Genomic DNA, 11,761 nt, shown 5'->3' on the forward strand with positions numbered 1-11,761 from the left:
CTTGGTCTGTCGGCAGCTTTTATCGGCCCGTGTATGGCCACCTTAAGTCCTAACCTTCGCCCTCACCCCCCACTTTACTCTCTTCCACTACTTCATCCTCTTTCTATCTCTTTCTATCCCCCCTCCTTTTTTTTTAATGGACTTAACTCACCTCAGAAACGGATCTTATTAAGTTCAGAATTGAGACGACTAAAAGCACAAGTTGCCTTTGTACAAGAGACTCATTTTAAGGTGTCCTCATCCTTCCGATGGACTAATAAATACTTCCCAGAAATGTACAGCAGTATCCCCAGACCAATAAGACAAAGGGCACAGTGATTCTGTTTGAGAAACACTTTAACTTCAAAGTGTCGGCTACCAAAAAAGACCCAGCTGGACGATATATTTTTGTGAGGGGCACCCTAGATACCCAAAAGATTACTTTTGCCAAAAGCGACAGGACAAAACTTTTCACACAATTGCAGAGATCTTACTCAGATTCTCCGAAGAAATCCTCATACTAGGGGGAGATTTCAACATCCCTATGGATCCCCAAATTGACTGTCCTGCCGGAAAATCCAGCATTCCCCACCGCATTATTCACAATATCACAAAAGATTTACATCAACTACAGGTAGTAGATGCCTGGCGACTAGTCAAGCCTAAGGAAAGAGACTATACTTTTTATTCTGCTAGGCACAGCCTATACACCAGAATAGATCATTTTTTTCTATCTCAGCACCATCTGAGTGCGATAGGAGGCGCAGACATTCACACTTGCACATGGTCGGATCACGCCCCCATATCCATGCAACTCTCCCTTAAAACAAATATCTCAAAATGGAGTAACTGGAAATTAAATGAGTCAATACTGAAAGATAATAGTGTCCTGAATGAGGTTAAAACAGCTATTGCAAACTATTTCAGGGAGAATGCCATGGAGGGACGTTGATCCAATTATGTTCCAAAAGGAAGAAAGTGCATCAAGCTAAACAGAACTCACTCTTGGCTGAGGTCAGGAATCTCGAAATGGCACATAAAAAGGCACCAACTACGGAACTATATACACTAGACTTACCGCATCACGGCAAGCCCTAGCGGAACACCATAAACTTTTTACGGAAAAGGTCATCTCCAGAATGAGACACCGTTTCTATGAGCACGGGGACAAGAGTGGCAAGCTACTGGCCCGATTGCTGAAAGCGAGAGTCATTAAAAATCATATACACTGCTTACGGAACAAACAAGGTGATAAAACTTCAACATAGCTCAAGAATTTCAGAAATACTACTCAGAGCTGTATCAAATTGACTCTCCCACAACTGTTGACGGCCTTCCAAGAGCAGAGGCTATAGATGCTTTCCTAGACAAGTTACCTATACCACGATTATCAGACTCGCAGAAATTGCTTATGGAAGCCGATATCACAACGGAGGAAGTCTTTCAGGCGATTAAGACATCTCCAAATGGCAAAAGCCCCGGACCAGACGGCTACCCCGCGGGGTATTAAAAAGAGTGCTCAGACCTGCTTATACCACACCTGACAAGAACCTTTAATGCTCTCCAAAATAACACTCGCTTTCCTCTGACTCCTTGCAAGCTCATATCACTCTTCTTCTGAAAACGAATAAAAATTCAGAAGATCCAAGTAACTACAGACCAATATCACTAATCAATGCAGATGTGAAGATATTAGCGAAGATAGTGGCATCTAGAATACAAACATCCTTAAGTTATCTTATAGGTCTGGATCAAGCCGGCTTTATACCTGGAAGAGAGTCGAGAAATAACACCAATAAATTGATCAACATACTCCACCATGCAAAGCACAAAAAAATCCCTCTCATGCTTCTGTCCACCGATGCTGAAAAAGCATTTGACAGGGTCGAATGGTTTTATATGTTCTCCTGCCTCTCCAGGTTCGGCTTCGGGGACCGCCTGTGCCAGTGGATTAAATCTCTCTAACCGGTAGCTAGGGTTAGAGTGAACGGAGTACTCTCTCAACGCTTGCCCATCAAAAACGGCACACGACAAGGGTGCCCCCTCTCACGTACCCTTTTTGCCCTGGCTTTGGAACCCCTGCTCATATCTATTAGATTGAATGCAGATATATCAGGGATTTCCATAAAAGACAAACAATATAAAGTAGCAGCGTACGCCGACGACCTTCTTTTTTTCCTGACAAAACCGCTAACCTCAATCACAAACCTCAACAATCTCTTTGAGATATTTGGCAAGCTTAGCAACTTCAAAATTATTTTCATAAATCGCAAGCATTAAACGTATCGCTCAGCCAAAACACAATTCAACGACTCTCAAACAACTTCCCATACAGCTGGGCAAACCAGCAGATCACTTACCTAGGAATAACCATTACTAAAGACTATGAAGAATGGACTGATACCAACTGTAAACTGCTATACGCAAACATTCATAAAGATCGACGGAATTGGACCAAACAACCCCTGTCCTGGATAGGTAGAATCAATGTGGTCAAGATGAACATAATGCCACGGCTACTTTACCTATTCCAGGGAGTACCTCTACTATATTCAACCAATTGGCTAAAATCTTTTCAATCTGAAAGCACCAAATTCATCTGGCAGGACCACCCACCACGACTTAAAGCTGCCATCTTACATAAGAAAAATTCGGAAGGAGGTCTTGCCCTCCCGGACTGTGCCAGATACCTAAAAGCAGCAGCACTTGCTCGTATAATTGACTGGTCGCACCACCTACATAGTAAGGACTGGGTGGAGATTGAGCAACAAGCCACACATTTGATCCACCTGCCATGGTTTGACAAGATCCATCGAAGGATATTACACAATTCCCACCCCCTATTGAAAAGCACGCTAAATACTTGGGACCGGGTTAGTGGCAAAACCCAAATATCGGCATACCCATCTCCGCTCATACCAGTTACAAATAACCCAGCATTTCCATCTGCACTCAAGCCTACCGCCTTCCGAGAATGGCTGGTAGATGGACATCTACAAATTGCCCATATAATGGAACAGGGACAATTAGCAGATTTAAATCTTCTTAGACGGGCCAGGCCGACGGTAAATTTGCAAGATTATCAATACTGCCAGTTTAAGCATTTTTTGGGGTATCTAGGTGGAGCTAACAAATTAGGACAACCCCTTACGCCCTTTGAGACTCTATGCACTAGGGAAACCCCCCTAAACATAGAATCTCTTCAATTTATGATATGCTCTCAAGTGAGTGTGAGAGAAAGCAGCTGCCTTTTGTCCAGGCATGGGAGTGGGACCTAGGACTGGACGTCTCAGAAGAACTCATCCAGAAATGGATTCCCAGTCTAATTTACAGCTCTAGATGTTGCAAGATCCAGGAGTTAAATTATAAAATCTTAAGTAGATGGTTTTACACCCCAGAAAAATTACATAAGATTTATCCAACCACGAGTAACCCCTGCTGGAGGTGTAAAGCAGATATAGGCACGTTACTACACATATTCTGGGACTGCCCAGCTCTCACAAACTACTGGCAGGTAGTTCTGAAAGCCTGTTCCCAGGTGCTAGGAAGAGATCTATCCTTATCACCAGCCCGCATACTTCTATTTTGGGACACAGAAAATAAGGAGGGGATCCCCGATACTACTCTGGAGTATCATCTTCTTAACTCAGCCAAAATCCTAATCCCTAGACTCTGGAAATCCACTATACCACCAACCAGTAAAGAATGGATAGGGGAAGGTTAACGAATTAGCAAAATTTGAGGAATTATCTACATTCACAGAAAAACAACACTCTAGCTTTAGGGCTACATGGCTGAGGTGGTATTTATACAGGGACTCTGCGGAATATAGACAACTTCTGAACTCCAAAACTCACATAACACAGATCGTTATTAGGGGTTTCTTCAATCTGTACTCTGAGCATTACTACACGTTGTTAACATGCTATATCCCTTCTACCCATATAACCTTGAGGGGACTGTAATTCTTGCTGTATTGCCTTTGTGTAATCCTTTGTTTAAAAACGATGCCTGAGTCGTGATGCTTTTTGTTAATTTTGTTGTTTCCCCCCTGCTCACTTTCCCCACTCCCCCTCCTTTTTCCTTCTGTATCTCCCCCCCATCATCTCCTTTTTGGAAAACCATAAAAATCATTATACAAAAAAACAAAAAAGAAAACCCTCAATAACTTTAAAAAATCCATGTCACAAACTAGGGGGTACAGTATCCGTTATAATACATTAGTTCTATTCCCCTGTATAACACAGCATGCAGCCTTCTGCCTTTATATGGTCTCATAATGCCTCAATGCCTTCTAACATCCTTACAATTTACAGTAGGGGGTACAGTATCCTTAATAGTACATGAGTGATAGTCACCTGACTAACTCAGCATGCAGCCTATGTACCTTTATGATTCCCAAACCCCTCAGTGACTTTAAAATGTCCTTATATTTTACAGTAGAGGGTATATTATCCCTTATAATACATGAGTGGTTCTCAGAGTCCCCTGACTAACTCATTCCGCAGCCTTGTGCCTTGAAATGGTAACAGAACCCCTAAGAGATTTCTATAATCCCTAATAATACATGAGTGACACTCAGGGTTTCCTGTACAGCTCAGTCTGTAGCCCTGTGCCTTTATATCAGTGGTCCCCAACCAGTGGCTCGTGAGCAAAATGTGGCTCACCAATCCCTTGGATGTTGCTCCCAGTGTCCTCAATGCAGGTACGAATTTTTGAAATCTTAGCTTGGAAGCAAGTTTAAGTTGCATAAAAACTAGGTGTACTGCCAAATAGAAGCTTCTGTGGGCTGACAGTCCACATAAAGGCTACCAAATAGCCATCCACAGCCCTTATTTTGCACCCCTGGAACAATTTTTATGTATTTGTTACTCGCTGATCCTTCTACATTTGAATGTGGCTCGTGGGTAAAAAAGGTTGAGGACTCCCTCTTTATATGGTCACAGAACCCCTTAGTGAGTTTTAATATCACTACGATTTACAGCAGTATAGTACAGGTATGGGACCTGTTATCCAGAATGCTGGGGTTTACTAGAAACTCATTTAAACATGAAATAAACCCAATAGACTGGTTTTGCTTCCAATAAGGATTAATTATATCTTAGTTGGGATCAAGTACAAGCTACTGTTTTATTATTATAGAGAAAAAGGAAATCATTTTTTAAAATTTGGATTATTTGGATGAAATGGAGTCTATGGGAGACAGCCATTCTGTAATTTTGAGCTTTCTGGATATCGGGTTTCTGGATAAGGGATCCTATACCTGTATATAAAACATGAGAAATATTCAGAAAAACTTGTATAACTCAGCCTGAAGCATTGTGCCTTTATATAGTCCAATAACCCCTCAGGGACATCTAATATCCTTATCATTTACAGTAGGGGGTACATTCTCTCTCATAATACATGAGTGATCCTCTGAGTTACCTGTATCACTCAGCCTGCAGTTTAAGGGGCAAATTCACTAAGCACCGAACGCTGGCGTAACTTCGCTAGTGTTACTTCGCACCCTTACGCCTGGTGAATTTGCGCAACGGACGTAACTACGCAAATTCACTAACACACGCATTGTTCTGAACGCTACCTTTTACGCTAGACTTCCTTCGCCACCTCAGACCAGGCGAAGCGCAATAGAGTAGATAGGGATTGCTTCAAAAAAAGTTAAAAAATTTCTAAATCCCAAAAAACGCTGGCGTTTTTTCTTTATTATGGGTGATAGGCTGAAAACGATCAAATTTTTTTTGGGGCTCCCCTCCTTCCCCCCTACATTTCCTAACTCATGGCAATTTAACTATACAGTGGGCACATGTGTAGGGCAAAATAAAAATTTTATTTGCTGTTTTGAAGGTTTCCCAGGCTTGTGTAGTTCTGCTACATATACCTCCATTGTAACTTCAATTTGGCGCCGTATGCCAATTAACCATCGCTAACGTAACTTTGCTTTGCTTGGCGAATGAACGCTAGCGCAACTTCGCAACCTTACGCTACCCGTGAGCGCAACTTCGGATTTTAGTGAATTTGCGGAGCGCTGGAATAAATACGCCTGGCGAAGTGCAGCGAAGCGGACGCCAGCGCAACTACGATTTTTAATGAATGTCCATATAAGAGTTTTACTTTAGTCCCTTTGTAAATTGTATAATGAAGCAATTGAATGCTTAATGAATAAAAAAAACAATCCCTGTTTTGTTTAAAGGGTAAGGCATTTTTAGTAGCTTAAGGCACATAATCTTTCAATGTCCTTTATATATTGATAATGGGTTAAGTGCAGAGGATTTCTTCTATGTGTCTATGTGAATTTTGTGGTCACCTCATTGCACCTCCCCCCCCCCTCTTAATGTTTTAAAAATTAGTGGGAGTACAATTTTCACTTTTTTGTCTATGGGAAACAGCCTTCCGGTCATTCAGAGCTTTCTGGATATCAGGTTTCCAGATAACAGATCCCATACCTGTACCACAATTAAGAAAGTGCTCTGATAAAGACAAATGTATGAAAATTATCCTCCTCCTCAGGATGCTCCATTATACCACATATGAAAATCCAGGCATTCCGAAAACTACTCAGACTGACATGTTGGGCTGCCCCTTAACTACTTAAAAATACTGGACACCCTTTCTAAAACTGGGAAGTGGATTAACGCCCCCGCTCTCCATATCCCAGTCTTTGGCAATCCTACTTTCTCTCCTCACCTAGACTTAGACAACTACAAGGGAATTACTGATACAGATATCCCGGACACTTCAATCACAGTCACAATGATTCCTCCCTGTCTGCTAGCCTGTACAGAAAAGGATTCCTTCCAGTTGATACTGCAAAGGCCCTCATCCTAATGAAACGGAGACAGACTAAGAAACTGACCCAATCAACTGGCTGATTATTCAATTATTAAAGGTATTCCAGTGTACTTGGCAAAATTCAGCAGGAACAGCCCCTATGTTTGCTCATAGCCTGTACAGAGAGATCCCATAAAACTATGGCACCATCTCTACCTACTATAGCGGCTATCCCAAAGCCACACTCCCTTCCCAAATGTGTTGCAAGGACCCCAATATTTGCAGAGACCACTGCAGATGCTAGGTGGTAGCTGAAGAGAAGAACATGTAGATGGCTTTTAATCTGACATATGCTCTTCATATAATGTGGAAAGTAATTGAAAAAAAGTCTTTATTTCTGGGGAACAATCTGAAAACAATTGAACTGAAAATCTGGAAGGTAAACAACCCCTTTAAGTATATGGCACCAGCTAAACAAAAACTGTTCACTGGCTCCATATCCATCACCACTGACCCCAATAAGAAACAACACGGACTACTTACCTGGGATTGAAGACTAAGGGATACGCAACTGCTTTTGGGCTCCAGAATCTTCAATCGAGGCACCTTCTAGGCATGGAAATAGACCAGATCCCCATGCTCCTAAAAAACAAAGAAAAGCGGTGAGTTGGGGACAAGTGGAGGTACAGACAGCTGAAACATTACATGACGTCTATATCAATAGGAAATACTGTGTGTAGACCACTAACCAGCTTTGAAACATAAAGCTCTATAAATACACCGACACGGACTCTCTCTAACGTACAAGGTCATGCTGGAACACAAACACCCCAATTTACCGGACTATACTAAGTCTTGGGAAACAGACTTAAACCTCAATCCCTGAGCAAGATTGGCTGGACATATTCCAAATAATCACAAAATGCTCAGTAAGCAATAAATAACAAGAACAATGAGATCCACCATCTCTACCCACTATTTAGGCTAAGGAAGGGACCCCCTACAAGCCAAGGACCCCCGGATCTACCAGACTGAGCAACAGCAGCAGCACAGATTGGAACCATGGCAGATGAATGAATGGACCCAACAGATATGGCAGCGCACTAACTGCACTGACTCAATAGGCCACACATACAAAGCAATGCTCTGTGTACTTAATAGTCTGTGTATGTGCTGCACATCTAATTAGAAATAAATGTCATATAAACCTCACTCATCAACAGGGGACACTTCCCCTTTAAGAGCAGGGGACAGAGGTGACTTCCACCTGGAAATGTGACAGTTGGTTCAGTCCGTTGGTTGGCCCTGTGGTGAGAGGTAAGAGTACTTTCCCTCTGGGAGATTTTTTGCCAAAAAACCTTTATTTTAGTGGAAAAAGAGGAGGGAATTTGGGCAATGTCCCCCACAGACTAGCAGGTGGTGCGCCTCTGCCTGATTTTAGTGAATTTGGATATTTTTCCCCTAAAATGTGCTTGGGAGATGCCTTTAATCTTAGTGCTGGTTGGGGGGACACAGACTTTTTGTGGATTTGGCATTATGCAGGGCTGCCAGCAAATATTCACATTATCTACAGAAGGAAACTTTTGGGGACCCTGTAGCACACCATAAGGAACTAGGGGTGGGAAGCAGAGGCACGTGCCATGGGGACTGTTGGGGGTGATGAGTGGGGGACATACAGCAGGTCCCATAGAAGAGAGGAGACTTTACACCTAGGGTTTGACAGTTGGTTTAGTCCGTTGGTTGGTTAAGTGTATATTCCCTCTAAGAGATATTTTGCCAAATAACCTTTACTATAGTAAAAACAAGAGGGGGAAAAGGTTAGGTGACGCCCCCAAGCAGATGTTGCTCCTCTCCCTGATTTTAGTGAATTTGGAGATTTTTCCCCTAAAATGTGCTTGGGAGAAGCCTTTAATGTTAGTGCTGGTTGGGAGACACAGACTTTGGCAGTTATTTAGGGCTCTCTGCTAATTGACTGTGTGAGGAAACTTCCAGCATTCTAGAGACCGAGGCTCAGTACCTGCTGGAACTGATACAAAGCTCAAACTTTAGGGGAAATACATTTCTGCTTTCCTCTGTATTAAATAGGAAATATTAAGCGCTAAATTCCTTAACTTGCCTTTATATTCTCTTTTCTATACAGATTGCTACAGTGCCTTTCCTGCATTTTTGGACCGCGACTTCGGTGATTCACACCTGCCCATTAACACCTGGGAGTTTTTTTTGGCTTCTCCATTGTTCATATAATTACATCTTTATCTGAACAGTGTAAGAGAGCCAGGGGTTCCTTAGGGAGACCCCCCTTGGGGTGGCCCGGCCTTGTGCCGCCCCCTATATTTTTTCCCCATCGGAGAATCTTCTTTAAGAGGTAATCTTGCAAATTCAACTGATTCAGCACATGATTTCTTCTTCAGAGAGTCTGTCATCAATTCACTTGGGGGGTCCCACGTGGCTTTGTGCATATGAGCCCATACGGTTACTGTATATTGTATTTATAAGAAGCCAATCCATCAACAACATTAATAATGGGCTTTAATCATTGACTGGAACAATGTTTCATACAAATGGGAAAATATAGATAAGGAAATAATTAAATGGGTGGTTCACCTTTAATGTATATTTTAGTATATTATAGGATGGCTACTTCTAAGCAACTTTTCCACTGGTCTCCATTAAATGTTTTCGATAGTTTTCTGACTCTTTCCAGCTTTCAAATGGGGGTCACTGAGCCCATCAAAAGACAAATGGTCTGTAAGGCTACACATTTATTGTTATTGCTACTTTTCTTCAGCACATGGTTGCTAGAGTAATTTGGACCCTAGCAACCAGATAGCTTTAATTGCAAACTGGAGAACTGCTGAAGAAAAAGCTCAATAACTCAAAACCCACATATAATAAAAAAGGCAAACCAAGTGCAAATTGTCTTAGGATATCATTCTCTGCATCATACTAAGAGTTCATTTAAAGGGGAACAACTCTTGACTTCATTTTGGCTGATTATGTCTATTTGTCCCTCTAGGTTTCAACGATGGACAAGAAGCAGAGAAATCCATCTCTTCTGGTAATGCCTCAGTGTAAAACAATCCTCTCTCATCTGAACTGGTGTTTCCCTTTCACGCTTCTATATAAGCTCTCCTTAAGCAGCTGTCTGTCTGCTTCCTATATATATATATATATAGATATATATATAGATATATATATATATATATAGATACGTGTTGGAGCTGCAATGTGACTCAGGTAGGTATCCAGGGAATCCAATCACTACATTTATTAAATTTTCAAAATAAAATGCCCTTATTCCTGGCATGTTTGCCCCATAAAAACCCAAACCCCTTTCTGTCTCTATTCTCCTCAGAGCCAGAGCCACTTAGTATTCTGTCCCTAATGCTTTTTCTTTTTACTTCCAGACGCTGTACTCCGTCCTGAAGGACTTCAGGGCGGAATTTACGGACTTTGAGGCCCTTGCTTCTTATTATGGTAAAATCCTATATTATTTATCAGTTCCTAAGGTTGTGCCATTGTTTTATTATTTGTGAATTCCTTTCCCCCTTTAGCTCAGTATTTAACTGAATTGTGTTTTTCCCGCAGAACATCACTACCGGGTCGAATTCGGCGAAAACATCGTCCTGTAAGTAAAACATAAATGGACTTGTTACATGTTGGGAATCATTTGCTATTGCCCCAGGGGTAACTGCAAGGGCAATACGGCTGGAAAATGTTTTATTAACATTCAGTGATATTTCTTTTTCAGAAAGCACTTCCTTCTTACATGCGATGTGGACCCGAGGATGAGGGCCAAAGAGAACATTATGCATTACTGGAAAATGCTCCACTCGCTGGTATGTAATGCAGAATAGATGTTTAGATGAATAGGGAACAAATGATATTAGATTGCCAGCTCTTATCTCACGCTGCTTCTTTCTTTATGTTACAGGAAGTGATCAAGAGGGAATATGCCGCCCTCAGGAAATCTGCCAAGCTGCCTCCTGTAAGTGTCACTAGTATAATTATTATTATAGGAGAGGTTATTATTCACTTTGAGTCTCTATAATAATCTAGAACATTATTATTCATTGCATCTCCTGCTCCCCTGGGGGCATCTAAAGTCACCCATCCAAGTGCCATTTTCACCAGAAACAAAAATGGTTTTATCACAAGCGTTCACATGGCCACAATAATGGCATTGGTACAAAGAAGCGCTTAACATTGACTCTCTTCTTCCACAGGATCATCCAACTCGAGTGCAAAACCGGAGGAAGCAGCTTGAGTATTTGCGGCTGGAGAATGTAAGTTCCCCTGGGATCACTGTCCCTGATGCTTTTCTTGGGTGTTTAACCGCTAGATACTGAACTTTGATTGGTCTATTGCAATCGGGACAACGGCACAAGGGGTAATTTGGTTTTTTTTCTCCCAATGATGAGAAAAGGCTGATGCTCAAAATTACAATATCACAACATCAGCTGCCGGCAGGGAATCCCACACGCTCACTGCCCTCAGCATATAAAGGTACTATTAGCAGCACATATACAGGCATAATCCTAATTGTCTCCTTTCTTTCCCCTTTGCTCCTATCCTTGTGCCTCCCCTGCGCTCACAGACTATCAACCAACATCTGACCCAGCTTCACCATGAGTTCTTGAGGGAGCTGAAGCTAAAGAAAGCGGCTGGGTATGTATTTTGCAATTAACACTTTCAATTACACTTACTGGCACCAGGGGTGCTCCGCCAATGAGGCAAGTTGAGGCTGTCGCCTAAGGCAGCAGCACCCCACTGGGTACCAGGGGCAGCAAAAATGCTGCTCCTGGTACTTTAAGAGCGAATTTCCGGGGGAGGGGGGCAGCAGCAACTGCTGCTGCCTCAGGCAGCGGAGGGGCCAGGATCACCCCTGACTGGCACATAACATATTCAAAAAAATATAGATGTTTTCTCGTACCTACGGGTGCTTTTGGCCATAATGATAGCACAGAGACTTGAACTTATTTAGGTCCCTACAACCATAGCATGTATCTCA

General features: G+C 42.2%; 1 long non-coding RNA gene across 1 annotated transcript; it reads left to right on the plus strand.

The window, feature by feature from the left end:
- Positions 1 to 10,875: 10,875 nt before the first annotated feature.
- LOC121396122 lies at positions 10,876 to 11,418 on the plus strand. Its single transcript, XR_005962842.1, has 2 exons — positions 10,876 to 11,036; positions 11,348 to 11,418. It is a non-coding gene; the product is annotated as an uncharacterized LOC121396122 (long non-coding RNA).
- Positions 11,419 to 11,761: the final 343 nt, after the last annotated feature.

This window comes from Xenopus laevis, chromosome 7S (genome assembly GCF_017654675.1).
Source record: "Xenopus laevis strain J_2021 chromosome 7S, Xenopus_laevis_v10.1, whole genome shotgun sequence".
Taxonomy (NCBI): Eukaryota; Metazoa; Chordata; class Amphibia; order Anura; family Pipidae; genus Xenopus; species Xenopus laevis.